The sequence below is a fragment of the Symphalangus syndactylus genome, chromosome 17, assembly GCF_028878055.3.
Source record: "Symphalangus syndactylus isolate Jambi chromosome 17, NHGRI_mSymSyn1-v2.1_pri, whole genome shotgun sequence".
NCBI classification, from domain to species: domain Eukaryota; kingdom Metazoa; phylum Chordata; class Mammalia; order Primates; family Hylobatidae; genus Symphalangus; species Symphalangus syndactylus.
In genome coordinates this window covers 98,114,278-98,132,700 of record NC_072439.2, presented here as the reverse complement: position 1 = coordinate 98,132,700, position 18,423 = coordinate 98,114,278, and positions in this window count along the sequence as shown.

Genomic DNA, 18,423 nt, shown 5'->3' with positions numbered 1-18,423 from the left:
GGGAATAATGTCATCTTTCTGGAAGGTTGTCAGAGGCTGGAATGAGGTGTTTCATGCAAAACATCGGGACACAGGTACACAGTAGGCACACAATGAGTGCAGCCAGTATCATCATGATTATTTTCTCCACCACACAGCTGACACACCACCCAGAGCTTCTCCAAGGACCACCTTCGAGATTGACCCGGGCCCGTTTCTTCAGGGAAGTCCCTTCTGCCAGGCTCCTCTGGCTCAGCCTCTCCGTGTCAGGGGAGGGTGGGAATTTTTATCAAGTGTCCCAGTGATTCTGCCACCTGGAGTGTCAAAATGGGCACAAGCCACACAGTTCGCTTCCTGTCACCTTTGTATCCGGGTGAAACCAGGGTGTGGAGGAAGTTGGGGACGGAAGGATGTCACCCAAGAGTTCAGATGAGCCACCCGCAGGTGCCGTGGAGGTGTGTCTGTGTGCTGGGGTGTGAGCGCATTCTCAGGGGGGTGCTGGCCCAGCCCCTGTCCTGTCTACCGCTGGTGATGCAGGACGTCCCTCCAGATCTCCAGCCCACTGGGTCCTGCCACAACTGACCCTGGAGGCTTCAGACCCTTCCCTGTGCAGGCCCAGCCTCACCCACCTGCCTGGCCTGGGCCACGGAGGAGGGGGTCCAGGAGCCTGGGCCAAGGCTGGGATGTGAATTATGGAACTGGCTGGTTGAAGAAGTGGTGCCTGCCTGGAGTCCCAGCCCACAGGGGCAAAGGAGCCCAGGCCCAGTATCTGGGGACGCCCTGCCCTTCCTCTGCCGCCCTGTCCCTTGGTTCGGGACGGCACCTGCCGGTCCTCGCCTCCAGGTATGCAGGGGACACACTCAGCCTCAGGCAAGGGCCTTTCAAGCCCTAAGCCAGCTGCGAGTCCTCTCCCCTCACGCGCTAGGCCTCAGTTTCCCCACTGGACACATAATTTTCCTCATAGTGTCAAAGGAGACCATGACCCCTCTGAGGGCAATGCCCTCCTGCTCTAAATGTAGATTCTAGGGTCTCTCTGTCCCTCTCAGCCTGGGGTTTCTTTCTTTTTTTTTTTGAGATGGAGTCTTGCTCTATCGCCCAGGCTGGAGTGCCGTGGTGCGATCTCGGCCCACTGCAACCTCCTCCTCCCAGATTCAATTGATTCTCGTGCCTCAGCCTCCTGAGTAGCTGGAATTACAGGTGTGCACCACCACATCCAGCTAATTTTTGTATTTTTAGTAGAGACAGAGTTTCACCATGTTGGCCAGGCTGGTCTCAAACTCCTGGGTTCAGTGATCAGCCCACCTCAGCCTCCCAAAGGGCTGGGAATACAGGCGTGAGCCACGGTGCCCGGCCCCAGCCCAGGAGTTCTAAGGTTTCTTCAGGAAAGTCGCTTGGATCAGGCCCCTTGGCTCCTGGAGGGTTAAGTGAGACTTAGACTGTCCCTTTGACTCCCCACCACTCCACACTCTCCCCGCTAAGCCAGGGGACCCCTCCGGCATTCTTTGCAGCCGGGCTGGGAGGCCTCGGTTCAGCCGCACCCACTTTTCCTTTCTGCCCCTTCCTTTTTTCTGTGGAATGTACCCTTGATTCTCAGATGCACCCACCCAGTCGTTGACCCACTGATAAGGGGAGGGGTGTTATCAGAGCCCAGTTACGGGGCCAACTGTCCACACGCCCAGGAAGCCCTGCCATCTCTGCCTTCTGTGGGCTGGAGCCAAGAGTGACCCCCAGGCCTGCAAAGCCGCCAGGTGCCTGACTGTCTAGGGCTCCTCTGAGAGGTCCCCAGCTGGCCCCTAGGACCTGAAGAAAGGGGTCAGACCCTGGGACGGGGTGCCCAGAGCAGCGCCCCCCTATCTCCACGCCTTTCCTCCACAGGCCTTCTGGAAGGCTCACAAGCTTCATGGGCATGTGGGGTGGGGCTCAGCCCCGCCATTCCTCTCTGTGCCCAACCAGTGTGCTGTGGAGAAGCCACTGTCCCGTGTGCAGCCTCAGCTTCCTCGTCTGTAGGACTGACAGTCGTAGCCACCTCCCAGGGATCACAGGATCCTAACTCTCTAGGAGAGGAGGGGACCCGGGCTGCCCCATCCAGCTGCCCCATCCAGCTGCCCCCCACCCCCAGTTTCACAAACAGGGACTCTGGGGCCCAGAGAGGGAAGTGGTTGCATCAGATCACACGGTGCAGCCAGTCTGGTGACTCTCTGGTTCCCAGGCCGCTGCCTTTATCGCTGGTCCTGGGCCATTCCAGAGGAGACAGGCTTGGCTGGCAACCCCAGGGCTCTGCTCTCCAGCCCCTGTGCCTCAGAGCTGGGCTGGGCTGGGCATTTCAGCACAGGCCCAGGGAACTGATAAGAAGGTTTAACTCTCTTCAGCCCTGTGCTGCTGGCGATAATGACCCCCTCTGCCTGCCTCCCGCTCAGCCCTGCCCTGCTCTGCCCTGACCCTTGGGTGGGGGCCCGGCAAGTGGCTGAGGGTGGAGCAGGGCAGGGACAGATGGGGGAAGGGGAGGTCATCGCACTGCAGGATCTAGGGCCCAGAATCCTAGTATCTCAAAGGACTCAGGCACCTTGCTGGCTCTCATGGGCAGCTGGGCACAGTGCCTGGCACCCATGCTTCATCTGGGTCTGAATCCCTTCTCTTTAGTTCTTAGCATGCAGAAGAATGGCTGGAGGGAAGCAGCCCAGGGGCTGCAGGCTTGCCAGAACTCCTGTACTAACAAACCCTCGATCGAGCCCTGCCTGGGCCAGGGCCTGTGCTCAGTGTCCAGGCCCCTCCTTCAATCCTCACAACTGCTCTGTGGGTTGTTATTCTAGTTTCTGAGGTGAGGAAACCAGCATGGCGCAAACAAGCAACTCTCCAAGAGGCAGAAGTGCAGCTCCCGTGACCCGTAGCCACCACGAGGTGTGTCTGTGGGCGGTTTCCACATTTTATTTCAGCGTAGGGTCACAGTTAAGACGAGGGCTCTGAAGGTGGGCTGCCTGCTTTCTCCCTCTGTAACGTGAGATTAATAATTGTATCTCTAGAAGACACACACACACACACACACACACACACTAGTCATATCTCGTCGTGTGGTTATGACAGGGCTTACCTAGTGCATGGAAAGAGCTTGGCACAAACCCCCACACATGACAGGTGCTTCTTGGAGGGAACAGTGATCATCACAGCCGGATAAAGGAGGCGGGAGGCAGGCCAGGCCTTGGGATGCCAGTTACCATGACAACAGCCTACTGCCAGGCTGGGTGTGGGTTCCCCTGTGGCCCTGACAACAGAGGTGAAGGGTGCTGCTTCGGACACGAGGTCTTTGTTACTGTTTTACAGAAAACCCACCAACGCTGGTGTCTCCAGGCCAAAGGGGATGGGGGCATGGGCTGAGATTCTTCGAGGGGATGGGAAGAAGATCACCCAACAACGGCTCTGCCTCCTGTTAAGAAAGCAACTGCTGCTTCTGCTTTGTGGCGAGGCAGTGTCTCAGGCTGAAGGAAGTCAAAAGCAACGGTGGTTCCAAGCTCTGTTCCAGGGTGGCTGCTCACAGCCTCCGCCCTCCCTGCTCCTCACCTGACCTCCCCCGCAGGCAGCGTCCCAGGCTCTGCCTCTCCACGTGGGCCTCTGCCTCTCCACGTGGGCCTCTGCCTCACCTCTTCTCACCTTTCCACGCTTGCGTCCTCCCTTCCCCCTGCTCCTCCTCCTCCCGTCTTTCTCTTTCTCTTCACACTCTCTTCTGCTCTCCCTCGATTGCCCTCTCTCTCCTTCTCTCCCTCCCACTTTTCCTGAACCACAGCTTCCAGGAACACAGAGGCAACTGTCTGACAGCTTTTCATGTCCTGGCTGCGGTTCTGGGAAGGCCCTGGTCTGGGTGTGGAAATCTAGGGAACTGTCCACCAGGCTGGAGGCGGAGCCTGCACAGGGCACCTTTGTCTGCCTCTCCCTGGGGCTTCCGCCTCCCACCCGGGCACCCACTTTCCCAGCGGCTTTCTGCTTGGGGAAGTTCTGCTGCTGGAACTGGGGATTCCCAAAGTGGAAGGGGCCCCTACTGAACAACCAGCCACCTCCCTCCCTTCTCAGCGAGAAGAAAACCAAGGCGGTGGGGGACGCAAGGTGGGGCTTCCCAGGGATCATACAGCTGAGCAGAGGCCAGGCTGGGGGGTCCCTGATCTGCCACCGGAGTCCTGGGCCCTTCCTGCCACCCCACGGAGAGGAGACGGCTGGGTCCGAGGCCTGGCCTGTCAACAGGAAGGGCACGTTCCTCCTAAAGGCCTAGTGATCTGGCTCCAGTGTAGCAAGACGACAGCGATAACACGGTTGAAACACGGTTGAATGCTAATGGAGGTCCAGGCCTGGGGAAACGCTCGGCCTGCATTTGCTCACTTAGTCCTCGGCCTCCTGAATGAGGCGCTGCTGTTACTCTTGTGGGTGTCTTGGGCCTGCAAAGACCAGGTGTGCTGGGGGGGTAACCTTCAGGGCTACTCTTTTTTTTTTTTTTTTTTGAGTTGGAGTCTCACTCTATCACCCAGGCTGGAGTGCAGTGGCGCGATCTCGGCTCACTGCAGCCTCTGCTTCCCGGGTTCACGCCATTCTCCTGCCTCAGCCTCCCGAGTAGCTGGGACTACAGGTGCCCGCCACCACGCCCGGCTAATTTTTTGTATTTTTTTTAGTAGAGACGGGGTTTCACCGTGTTAGCCGGGATGGTCTCGATCTCCTGACCTCATGATCCACCCGCCTCGGCCTCCCAAAGTGCTGGGATTACAGGCGTGAGCCACCGCGCCCGGCCGATTCAGAGCTACTCTTGCACTGATCTCCTGCGATCCCTTGACTGAGTGACCAGGGAGGAAGGTCCACGGTCTGAGGACAAGTCCTGAGGTGAATGGGGCTCCAGGCAGGATTTATTCCATGGCCCATTAGTATCTTTTGGCTGAACCTGAGTCATGCTGAACCTCATCTGTCCCGAGTAGTGGTGGAGGCATGAGGTCAGCAAGTGAAAGCACGGTCCCCTGAGCAGGGCCCTGGGCTGTCTGGGCTGGGAGATTCCCCCAGCCAGATTTAGCTCCTAGATGCCTGTTCCTCAGCCCCTGATGGGAGTGGAAAGATCCCTCCTGCCTGCCTTTTCCTGGCGGGGCAGTAAGCGGCTGTGCAGGGAGCACAGGCTGGGCATCCGGAGAGCTGGGTGGACAGGTGGCTCTGCTGCCAGCTGGATGTGTGGCCCTGGATGAGGCCCTGACCTCTCAGAGCCACTCTGATCTCAGTGCAAAGCTGAAACTAAACTCCATGCCCGGCTGCTCTGATCTCAATGCAAAGCTGAAACTAAACTCCAGACCCGGCCGCTGTGATCTCAATGCAAAGCTGAAACTAAACTCCATGCCCGGCCCACCTCACAGTGCGCTTGTAGGATCAGAAGGGTACATGATGGGCCGGGCACGGTGGCTCACGCCTGTAATCCCAGCGCTTTGGGAGGCCAAGGTGGGCGGATCACCTGAGGTCAGGAGTTCAAGACCAGCCTGGCCAACATGGCAAAACCCTGTCTCTACAAAAAAATACAAAAATTAGCCGGGCGTGGTGGTGGGCGCCTGTAGAGGCTGTAGAGGCTGTAGAGGCTGAGGTGGGAGAATCGCTTGAGACACGGAAGTGGAGGTTGCAGTGAGCCGAGATCGCGTCATTGCACTCGCTCAGCCTGGGCGACAGAAGAAAAAAGAAGAGGAGGAGGAGGAGGAAAAAGAAGAAGAAAAGATGAAACGGAAGAAGAAAAAGAAGAAAAAAGAAGGGAGAACCTTCATGGACTCGTATTCCTTTCTTAGGCCAGGGCCAGGTGGGTGTGCGGTGATTGTAAAGGAAACGGTGAGAAGGTCTGACTCAGGCGTGGGGAACTGAAGGGAGAAATTCCCTTTCTCTTCTGTCTCCATTTTCTCTCCGTGGGCCCTGACCCTTTTGCAGGCTCTGAATTTAGATTATCTGGGGGCTGGGTGTGGTGGCTTATGCCTGTAATCGCAGCACTTTGGGAGGCCGAGGCAAGTGGATCATGTGAGTCCAGGAGTTCGAGACTAGCCTGGGCAATATAGTGAGACCCTGTCCCTATATAATAAAATAAAAACTTAAATAAAATAGGGCATTGGGAAATGGTCAAGGCTGAGGGTGGGCCACCTCATTCTGACTCCCAGGCAGACGGCCCGGCTCACTTTTCTTAGGTGAACTTCTCAGCTCCCTCTCTTCCCCACCAAGTATCTATCCCTAGGGGAAAGAGCTGGCCAGACTTGGATTTGGGGCAGAGATGGGGCCCCCTCTGCTCCCAGCTGGCGGCATAGTCAGTTAGCCACCCACAGCCCCCGGCCTCAGAGTGCCCTGGAGTAGAAGCCTCTGGAAGGCCTCAAGGCCTGGTGGTGCCCAGCTCACTCTGAGCCTTTGGCAGGGGCCTGTGCTGCTGGCCCGGCTTGGCCAGGAGGCTCTGGCTGCCTTGGGCACAATCCAGGCCAGAGAGTAAAGGGGGTTTGTTCCTGAAGCAGAGACCAGAAGTAGGCACACACAGCGCTCTTTGCTTTGGAGTAGAAGACTTTAAAGATTTGTTTTCTTTAAATATCCTGCTGCAGGAAAGAGAAGCTGAAAACCAAACGTTCCTAAAACATGGATTTCAGGAGCAATTTGTTTGGTTTCCGTCCCACCCTGTTTCTGCTCAGTGGGACGTTGGGCACTTGTCCCTGAGGTTGGGTGGAGGGTCCACGCCCTTCCAGGCTCACCCGTCCAACCTCGGCAGCAGGTCTCCTCCGCACTAGATCTAGCCTGAGGGCCCCTAATCGTGGCCCAGCCCTGAGCCTGGACCCAGGGGAGGGTTTGTACGCATCCACGTCAAGGAAAAAAAAAGGAGGCCACTTTTCCTTTACATCAGCTGCACCTGGCACTGTTGACCACACCCTCTTTCTTGAAACCTCTTCTACTCTTGGTGTCAGGAATCAGACATACTTCTTTTGTTGTTGTTGTTGTTGCTGTTTTTGAGACAGAGTCTCGCTCTGTCACCCAGGCTGGAGTGCAATGGTGTGATCTCGGCTCACAGCAGCCTCCGCCTCCCAGGTTCAAGCGATTCTCCTGCCTCAGCCTTCTGAGTTGCTGGGATTATAGGCACCTGCCACCACACCCGGCTAATTTTTGTATTTTAAGTAGAGACGGGTTTTCGCCATGTTGGCCAGGCTGCTCTTGAACTCCCGACCTCAGGTGATTCACCTGCCTTGAACTTCCAAAGTGCTGGGATTACAGGTGTGAGCCACCGCACCCTGCCAAGGGATCAGACACACTTCTGACCCTCCTGACTCTTGGCTGCTCTTGCCCTCACCCCTGCCATGAATCTCCTAAGTCCTGTCCTTGGTCCTCATGCTCCTGCTACTAGGGAACCAGTGAGGTTCAGCATGACTCAACCTGCTTTTGGAGAAGTCACTCATGCCCTTGGCTTCAGCCGTGCTGGGCCTGCCAAGCCTCCATCTCCAGGCCCTCGGGCCCTCCCAGCAGCCCAGGCTTTGTGCCTTCATTTTCTATGATTGAATTTGAATTATTCCCTGGGGGCTCTCACGTGTTTAAGGTCTTTCCTCGTCCCAGTACCAGGAGAGAGGAAGCAAAGGTGAGAGGAGCCACAGAGTAAGAGGGGCACCTGCCTGTGTGCAGGCGGTTGAGCAGGGTGCGGGGCCTGGCTTCATGGGGAGGGTATCTGGGTGCCCCAGACCCGTCCCAAGCTTGGGGCTGGGATAGAAAATTCCAAAGGTGCCGGGCGTGGTGGCTTACGCCTGTAATCCCAGCACTTTGGGAGGCCAAGGCGGGCGGATCACCTGAGGTCAGGAGTTCAAGACCAGCCTGGCCAACATGGTGAAACCCCTTCTCTACTAAAAATACAAAAATTAGCCAGGCGTGGTGGCACATGCTTGTAGTCCCAGCTACTTGGGAGGCTGAGGCAGGAGAATCGCTTGAACCCAGGAGGCAGAGGTTGAGCCAAAATTACACTACTGTACTCCAGCCTGGGTGACAGAGTGAGAATCCACCTGGGAAAAAAAAAAATGTCCAAAGGGTGCCCCAAAGCTAGCCCCAACCAAGAGCGGGGCAGGAATTAGAGGGGCCCTCAAGCAGCCTCACCTCCTCTGCCTGCCACAGAGGCGAGCATCCCACTTCCTGCCCAGGGATGCAGCGGAGAATGAATATCACCTAGGTAACAACTCATAAGCACAGTGTCTGGCTTCGGGACGTAGGGGCAGGGGCACCTGTAATCAATACATGTGGCCCTGGTAGGAGGGTCCTGGGGGAGGGGGCGTTGAGAGGTGCTGGCATTCAGGGAGGAGCTGGTAATAAGATTGGGGCCTGAACGGGATGATAGAAATAAGAATTCACCTGTTCACACATTCAACAAACATTGAGTAGCCACACCATATCCAGGAGGCAAGGAAATAACTTTTTAAAGAGAATGTATTCATGCATGGTATAATTAGGTATTAATTTAAAATTATAGCCAGGCACAATGGCTCACACTTGTGATCCCAGCACTTTGGGAAGCCGAGATGAAAGGATTGCTTGAGCCCAGGAGTTTGAGACCTGCGTGGGCAACAGAGTGGCTCGCCCTATCTCTACAAAAAAATAGAAAAAAATTAGCCAGGCATGGGGATGCACACCTACAGTCCCAGCTATTCAGGAGGCTTAGTGGGGAGGATCACCTGAGCCCAGGAAGTAGAGGCTGCAGTGAGCTTTAATTTTGCCACTACACTCCAGCCTGGACAACAGAACGAAACCCTGTCTCAAAAATAAAATGAAAAAATAAAGTAAAATAAAATTACATGTAGGCTGGGTGCAGTGGCTCACACCTGCAATCCCAACTCTTTGGGAGGCCGAGGTGGGAGGATCATTTGAGCGAGGGAATTTTAAAGCAGCCTGGGCTTTGTTGTGAGCAAGACCTCATCTCTACAAAAAATCATATTAGTTAAGTACGGTGGCACATGCCTGCCTGAGTAGTCCCAGCTACTTGGGAGGCTGAGGCAGGAGAATTGCTTGAGTCCAGGAGGTGGAGGTGCAGTGAGCCATGATCGTGCCACTGCACTCCAGCCTGGCTGACAGAGTGAGACCCTGTTTCAAAAAAAATAAACAAAATAAAAATAAAAAATTTTAAAATAAAATTATACATTTTTATTTTTAAAAGACTAGAGGCAAATTCATCAAATGCCCATGGTGGCCGAGTGAGTGTTTTCCCGTTAGGGGGATCCTGGCTGTGGGTCTGGGTGGCAGGACACCTGCATTCTGGGCCCAGCTTCCCCTGCCTCGCCACGTGACTACAAAAAGCCCTTTCCCTCTCTGGGCCTGTTTCCTCATGTGTGAAATGAAAGCGTGGAACCAGAAGATCTACGGCTCTTTCCAGCTGTGAGTTACACGAGAATACTCGGGACTAAGGATTTACGCAGAGCTGCACCGGCATGGCCCATCCCGCTGCGGGCCTTGCCGGTCACGCCCTTAATACGACCACAGCCCCTCTCCTGGCAGGGTCCACGGAGGGGAGGAAGCGGCTGCCTGCCACCTGCCCAGCTGTCAGGCTCTGATCTCAAATTAGAATTACGCCTCTCATCTCTGCCCTGTTTTGAATCTGAGAGGCCTCCTCCGCCCTTCAGCTGCAGCCTCGTGACCAGGAACAGAGCAGGCTCTGCGGCCTGGAGGTCTTCATCAGGGAAGGGGGAAGCCACCCAGGCAGGCAGTGGCATGTATTGATTACAGGTGCCCCCGCCCCTACGCCCCGAAGCCAGACACTGTGCTTATGAGTTGTTACCTAGGTGATATTCATTCTCCGCTGCATCCCTGGGCAGGAAGTGGGATGCTCGCCTCTGTGGCAGGCAGAGGAGGTGAGGCTCAGCGAGGAGAAGGACACGGGGACTGCTGCAGGGGGGGAACCAGCTCTCTCGGCCTCGGAGTTGAAAGCAGCTGGAGCTCATTGTCTCTCCCAAGGACCGAGGGGGATTTCCAGCTGCTGAGCTGGTTGCCAGGGACCTGCTTTTTTCTTTCACAGCTTCCCTATTTGGTCAGCAAATTCTATCCCTTTTTCCCCCATCCTGGTCCCAACTGGGTGATGCCTCCCCTCTTTTTTCTTCTTTAAATTCCAAAACAGGAGAGTGGGGGCAATTCTGTCCATTCTTCCATCTGGCCTCAGATTTTCAGGCAGGTATTCACGATATTAAATAAAAAGTCGGCCGGATGCAGTGGCTCACACCTGTAATCCCAACACTTTGGGAGGCCAAGGCGGGCAGACCATTTAAGGCCAGGAGCTCGAGACCAGCTTGGCCAACATGGTGAAACCCCGTCTCTGCTAAAAGTACAAAAATTAGCCGGGCGTGGTGGCAGGTGCTTGTAGTCCCAGCTGCTTGGGAGGCTGAGGCAGGAGAATTGCTTGAACCCGGGAGGTGGAGGTTGCAGTGAGCCGAGATCGTGCCAGTGCACTCCAGCCTGGTGACAGAGCGAGACTCTGTCTCAAAAAAAGTAATTTCTTATCAAATGCTATTGCTTTTCTATTTTGACCATTGGTGTTGTAATAATATTTGTCAGATGTTCATTACACTTGTTCAGAAATTCTGGAGTGTTGTGGGTTAACTGGCCCTTGATGGACAAGCCCCAATATCTAAATAAAATAACATTGTTGCAGTGGGAAAATGTGTTTTGACCATATCTTGTAATATAACTTAGTTGGAAATTGGGGCTGCCATAATTTTTTAATTTTTTTTATATTTTTGAGATAGAGTCTCCCTTCATTGCCCAGGCTGGAGTGCACGATCTCGCCTCACTGCAGCCTCCACCTCCCGGGTTCAAGCGATTCTCCTGCCTCAGCCTCCTGAGTAGCTGGAATTACAGGCGCCTGCCACCATGTCCGGCTAATTTCTTGTATTTTTAGTAGAGATGGGGTTTCACCATGTTGGCCAGGCTGGTCTTGAACTCCTGACCTCAGGTGACCCGTCTGCCTCTGCCTCCCAAAGTGCTGGGATTACAGGCATGAGCCACCGCACCTGGCCTTAATTCTTAACAAATTCAAATCAGCTACATCTTGGGTAGGATTCTTCCCCTTGTTTACCTGGCCAGGAGTCCGCAGCTTGCAGGCCGTCCCAGGGATGAGGTGGGGCACGGTGTGGGGCTGCGGCAGGGCATGAGAGGTGCCCAGTAATACCCCCTTGCTGCGCCCCACCCCGGGCTGTGCTGGGCGCTCATGTCTCAGTCTTGAAACCCCAGTTTCCTCATGTGTGAACTAGGGTGACTGTCCTGGAGTTGCCCTGCCTGCCTCCTAGGAGGGCTGGGAGATACAGAGCAGGGAGTGGGAAGGACTTTCTATGCTGAAGACAGAGTACACTTTATTAAACACAGGCCCCATAGCTCCTCCGGATTAACCTGTGTTTGAAGAGAGATGTCCCAGCCTCCACGTCCTGGAATCTTTGTAGAGGGTCAGCTCTGAGCTCACGGAGCCAGGCCCTGCCTGCCCACTCAGCTCTACAGGCTGCGGTTGCAGGAAGAAATGAATCTGCCCTCACCTCCTTCGCCTAGAGCCAGCCTCCCCAGCACTCCGGTCTCAGGCGCTGGCGGGCAGGAGGTGAGTGCTGACAGTGGCATGAAGGTGGGACTCCCGGGTGAGCTGACGCCACTTTGCATCGGGCCCTCGGGTTCCTTGTCCCTGGTGTCCCTCCGTTTGTCTCCTGTACTCTGGGGGTGGAGGGCCTTGATCCTGGCTTCCTAGGTGGCTGGTGACTCCCCTAGGATGGACGTTTCCCATGGCCTGCAGTCACCGCCCACCTACCTTGAACAGGGGCAGGTGCAGGGCTGCTCCTCTGCTATGCAGGGTTTCCAGTGCATAATAGCCTCTGGCCACCGCCTGGCAGCCCCCCGACCCCGTCCCCTGCCCAGAGGACTTTCTATTTTAATAGCTAAGTATTTATTTAATGAGTATTAGGAAAAAATAGAGCTAACTCAAAAGAGGCCTGGACAAGAATGGAAGGATTTGGAGACAGTTTATTTATTTATTTTATTATTGTTATTATTTTAGAGATGAAGGGCTTGCTCCCAGGCCAGAATGTGAAGGAGAGACCGTGGCTCACTACAGCCTCCACCTCCCAGGCTCAAGCCATCCTCCTGTCTCAGCCTCTGGAGCAACTAGGACTACAGGTGCACCACCCTGCCCAGCTGATTTGTTTAATTTTAATTTTTTTGTAGAGAGGGGGTTTTCGTCATGTTGCCCAGGCAGGTCTTGGACTCCTGGCCTCAAGCAATCCTTCCACTTTGGCCTCCCAAAGTGCTGGAATTATAGGCGTAAGCCATTGTGCCTGGTCCTGGAGACAGGGGATTTTTGTTTTGTTTTGTTTTGTTTTTGATGGTGTCTTGCTCTGTTGCCCAGGCTGGAGTGCAGTGGCTCAATCTCAGCTCACTGCAACCTCCGCCTCCCAGGTTCAAGCCATTCTCTTGCCTCAGTCTCCTGAGTAGCTGGGATTACAGGCACCTGCCACCACGCCTGGCTAATTTTTGTATTTTTAGTAGAGACAGGGTTTCGCCATGTTGGCCAGGCTGGTCTCGAACTCCTGACCTCGTGATCCGCCCACCTCAGCCTCCCAAAGTGCTGGGATTACAGGCGTGAGCCACAGCGCCCGGCCAGGAGACAGGAGCTTTTCAAATGGATCCACTAAAAGGAACAAGAAGGGCTGCGTGTTGGGTCTTGCGCAGATGCGCTGGGCTCTTCAGTGAAGCACTTGTTTATACAGTGGAGACTGATTGGGGGTTGGCAGGTGAGGGATGGCAGGAAGGAGAACCAGGGCCAACTCATGTCTGCAGAGGCCTGACAGGCTGGGCTGCCACAGAGTCCTCGAGTGTGGAGGAGGATAACATTTGCTCACAGGCTGAGGTTCTTTTAACCACAGGTTGGCCTGGAACTGGTCTCCTGTTACAGGCCTCTAACATGTAAGCTGGTGATAGGGAAGAAGGATTTGAGTCAAAGGAAAGCTATAAACTCCACAACTACACACACCTGCCCAGACACAGACACAGTCCTCACCACAACCACCCAGCACACACTGCCACAAATGCAGGACCTTCCTACTGTGGCAGGTGTTCGTCCCGGGGCCTCTTTTAGAACACACAGGGTGTGTTTTTCACCTTTGGAGTGACTCATTGTTCTGTCCTGTCCCTCTGCCTTTGTTCTATTGTCACCCATAAAGTTGTTTTTTTTTTTTTTTTTTTGAGATGGAGTCTCCCCCTGTGGCCCAGGCTGGAGTGCAGTGACGCGATCTCGCGTCACTGCAACTTCCTCCTCCCGGGTTCACGCCATTCTCCTGCCTCAGTCTCCCGAGTAGCTGGGACTACAGGCACGTGCTACCACGCCCAGCTAATTTTTGTATTTTTAGTAGAGATGGGGTTTCACCATATTAGCCAGGATGGTCTCGATCTCCTGACCTTGTGATCCACCTGCCTCGGCCTCCTAAAGTGCTGGGGTTACAGGCACGAGCCACCGTGCCCGGCCATGTCACCTATAAAGTTTAATAGCATGAAGTTTCATATGAGCCTGTGGTTGCCAGAGATGTAAACATTGGTTCAAATAAAACTAACAAACACAGGTGCATTTTTTTGTTTGTTTTTTTTGAGGCTAAATCTCGCTCTGTCATCCAGACTAGAGTGTGCAGTGGTGTGATCTGGGCTCACTGCAACCTCTGCCTCCCGGGCTCAAGAAATTCTCCTGCTTTGGCCTCCCGAGTAGCTGGGATTACAGGTGCCCACGACCATGCCCAGCTAATTTTTGTATTTTAGTAGAGATGGGGTTTTGCCATGTTCGCCAGGCTGGTCTCGAACTCTTGGCCTCAAGTGATCTGCCTGCCTTGGCCTCCCAAAGCGCTGGGATTACAGACGTGAGCCACTGCACCCGGCCTCTCATTTTCCCCATCTGTCTAGTAGGGTTGATTACTCCTGCCCCACCTGGTAGGATCCTGCCTGGAATCTTAGCATGTTGAGAAGTCAAGGCGGGCGGATCACTTGAGCCCAGGAGTTTGAGACCAGCCTGGACAACATGGAGAAACCCCATCTCTACCAAAAATACAAAAATTAGCCGGGCATGGCGTGCGTGCCTGGAGTCCCAGCTACTCAGGAGGCTGAGGTGGGAGGCTCACCTGAGCTCTGGAAGTCGAGGCTACAGTCAGCCGTGATTGCACCACTGCACTCCAGCCTGCCCGATGGAGTGAAATCCTGTCAGAAAAAAAAAAAGGAAAGGAAAGAAAAAGAAAAGAAAAAAGCTGAGGCTCAGGTAAGCTGCTCAGGCCACCAGATTAAGGCAGTCAAGGAGGGCATCCAGACCCCTGAAAGGAGGCCAAGCTGAAGATCGGTTTGGGCAATGGGTGGTTACTTCTGGCGGACAGCAGAAAAGGAACAAAGAAGAGAAGGAAAGAGGAGGGTCTTGTCTCTGTCTCAGAAAAGCAGCCTCCGAAGAAGTGGACTCAGATAATTCACAGCAGAGGCTCAGGGAAGGAGAGGAAGCCTGGGAGGGGTACCCACATTGCTGAGGGCTGGAGGAGGCCACAGATGGTGGTTACAGTTGGTTGAGAGATAAAGATTTCTGATATTCGTTAAGAGAAACCTCAAAACCCTTCAGTTCCAGAAACTAGCGTCCTGTTCTAGAGATGATTCAATTATCTTTTCTAACCTCACGGCGGGGAAAAAAAAGCAAAGAATTTCTTAAGTCAATTCTATTCTTTTTTTTTTTTTTTTTTTTTTTTTTTTTTTTTTTTTTTTGAGACAGAGCCTTGCTCTGTCATCCAGACTGGAGTGCAATGGTGCAATCTCAGCTCACTGAAACCTCTGCTTCCTGGGTTCAAGCAATTCTCCCATGTCAGCCTCCAGAGTAGCTGGGACTACAGGCACCTGCCACCAGGCCCGGCTAATTTTTGTATTTTTAGTAGAGATGGGGTTTCACCATATTGGCTAGGCTGGTCTCGAACTCCTGACCTCAGGGGATCCGCCCACCTTGGCCTCCCAAAGTGCTGGGATTACGGGCGTGAGCCACTGTGTCCAGCCACTTCTATTCTTTTTAATAGGAGGGAATAGTAGCTGTAATTCACCCAGTCTGTGCTGTGCTATGGGAACGCTGCTGAGAGCTACCTGTATTGGCTCACTGAATCTCTCAGCCACCTGCAGAGGCTTTGACAATTGTCTCCGAAATATAACTGGGGATTAAAATTGGCACCAAGTACTCAAGTAACTAACTGAAGGCCACTGAGGAGATGGGCAGCAGAGCTGAGGTTTGGCCCGAGCAGTTTGCTGCAGAGCTGGCTCTAAAGCCCAAGCTGCTTCCCCTGAGCACAGCTCCACCGTGCTAAGCCCAGCCTGTGTCCCTGTGAGGTCATGGCTGCCGACCTTCAGAAGACCCCTGCAACCTAAAGGTTGCTCTTATTTTGAAATAGACACTTTTTTTTTTCTGATTTATAAAGGTAAAACACGGCTGGTCACATTGGCTCACGCTTGTAATCCCAGCACTTTGGGAGGCCGAGGTGGGTGGATCACCTGAGGTGAGGAGTTCGAGACCAGCCTGGCTAAGGTGGCGAGACCCTGTCTCTACTAAAAATACAGAAATTAGCTGGGTGTGGTGGCACACGCCTGTAATCCCAGCTACTTGAGAGACTGAGGCAGAAGAATTGCTTGAACCCGGTAGGCGGAGGTTGCAAGGAGCCGAGATCGCGCCACTGCACTCCAGTCAGGGCGACAGAGCAAGATTCCATCTTAAAAAAAAAAAAAGTAAAACACATATATTTCAGAAATTTTTTAAAGTACAGAAAAACACAAAGAGGAAAAGTAAAATCCTCTGTAATCCCACAGCCCAGAACTAAGCACTGTTAACATCTGGGGACCTCCTTCTAGTCGTTCCTCTTGCTATCAACAGGCATATTTAGTAAAAGTCGCCATCACACCATTCTGTAGTTTTTTAACAGTCTTATTGAGATCTAACTGTCTAAAATACATATTGAAAATGTACAATTTGGTAAGTTCTGACATATGTATACATCTGTGAAGCCATCACGGCAATCAAGATGCTGAACCTGCGCTGGGGGCCGTGGCTTACATCTATAATTCCAGCCACTTGGGGGCTGAGGCAGGAGGATTGCTTGAGGCCAGGAGTTCGAGACCAGCCTCAGCAGCATAGTGAGACCCCATCACTTAAAAGAAAAACCAAACAAAAAGATGCTGACAATCTGTCACCCCCGAATGTCTCCTCAGGTCCCTTTGATATCCCTTCCCTCGCTGCTCTCCCTTCCCAGTGTGGACATCCCAGAACTCAGTGACTTTTGGCTAGGGTCACAGGTCTGGGTAGCAGGCACCTGGCCCGGGGGCTGGCCTAAGCTCCGTCTCCTGGCCAGGATGTGCTTCAAGGAGAACCAACAATATCGCCTTGTGCAGGCCGAAGGGTGCGTTTGATTTTGTCAGTTTCCTCTGGCAGCTCAGCTAACTCCCCACGAGTCGGCTTCCTTCCCCGCAGCCCCGTCATGGAAACTTCCAGCTCGCTAAAAGGGGTTCCACCCTGCGTGGGCTCTGCAGCCTTGTCTGGGCCAGTTGCTGGGGCCCCCGTGTGGCTCGTCTAATGGGTGTGTGTTGCCCCTCCAGGTGGAGTAGGAGCTGGGGTGGAGCCTGCCCGCGTGCTGGGGTGTGCAGCAGGCTGCCTTGGAGCGCCTGACTTGTCTTTAGCCTCTTTTAATGGGCGTCTTTCTGCATCCTGTTACTCACGCACTTCGGTGAGCAGAGTTTCCTGAGTGTAATTTCATCTTTTCTCTACGACTCGGGGCTGTATTTGCAGCCTAATTTGCTAATGTCAGGTGGCTGATGGAGTGAACAGTGTGGGTGGACAGGGGGCCAGCCCCAGCAGTGCCGCTGGAACTTACTTTCCTGCCAAGGCCACATGCTTCGGCTGGTCTTTTTGGCTGCGTTCTCCAGCCTCAGAAGGCAGAATGGAGGTTGGGTTTCTGCCTGGCCTGCTGGTGGCCTGTGACGCTACCAGCTGGTTAGCAAACCAAAGGCCAAAGCAGCCCTCTCTTGAACCGCTTTGTCACCTCCAGCACAGCAGCATCACAGACGCTCTTAGTTGCACATTGTTTCACAGTTCTGGACACTTTCACACGCATTTTCTCTTCTGAGCTTCAAAACGCCCCTGTGAGAAAAGCAGACAATTGTTCCTTTCCCAGTTTAGATCTGACTACACAGCAGGCTCCAGAATCAACGCCAAGTCCATTAACAACTTGACAGGCAGAATATCAACCCTCACGAAGGGAGGATAGGATAATAGCTCTGTGACCTTGGGGGTACAAATAATTTCTTGAAAGCACTAATTGTTAAGAAAAAGATAAATAAATTCTACTACTTTTAAAAGAGAAAAGAAAAAAGAAAAGCTCTCTTCATCAGAGGACACAACAAATAAAGCTTTAGAAGGACCAATGCAGGGTCAGAGTCCAGAGTACATAAAGAACTCCTAGAAATAAATAAGAAAAAAGACCAGGAAAACCCGACCAGGTGTTTTGCAAAATAGGAAATATACACTGTCAGTCAACATGTAAAAGATGCTTAACTTTACTAGAAATCAAGAAAATGCAAAATAAAGCCACTAGGAAATACCATTCTACAACCATCAGATTGGCAAAAATAAAAAGAATGGCAGTTCCTTCTGGCTGGGTGTGTTGGCTCATGCCTGTAATCCCAGCACTTTGGGAGGCTGAGGCAGGAAGATTGCTTCAGCCCAGGAGTTTGAGACCACCCTGGGCAACACAGTGAGAACTCATCTCTACAAAAAACACAAAAATTAGTCAGGCATGGTGGCACATACCGGTGGTCCCAGCTACTTGGGACGCTCAGGTGGGAGGACCACTTGAGCCTGGGAGGACGAGGCTGCAGTGAGCCAAGATCATGCTACCACAATCCAGCCTGGGTGGCAGAGTGAGATCCTGTCTCAAAAACACTTTTTTAAAATAATAAAAAAACAAAACTGCAGGGCAGGGTGCAGTGGCTCACGCCTGTAATCCCAGCACTTTGGGAGGCCGAAGTGGGCGGATCATGAGGTCAAGAGATTGAGACCAGCCTGGCCAACATGGTAAAACCTCATCTCTACTAAAAACACAAAAATTAGCCGGGCGTGGTGCCAGGAGCCTGTAGTCCCAGCTGCTTGGGAGGCTGAGGCAGGAGAATCGCTTGAACCCAGGAGAAGGAGGTTTCAGTGAGCTGAGATCACACCACTGCACTCCAGCCTAGGTGACAGGGTGAGACTCCGTCTCAAAAAAAAAAAAAAAGACTGCAGTTTCAAGTGTTAACAAGAATGTAGGACACAGGGAACTCTGACTCCCGCTGGCAAGAGTGTAAGTTCCACCCTGTTGAGTAGCAATTAGACTTATCTTGATGAGTTGTTATTGCTCTGATCTGGGCTGCACAGTTAAGACTTGCCTTTGCCCTCTTTGACCC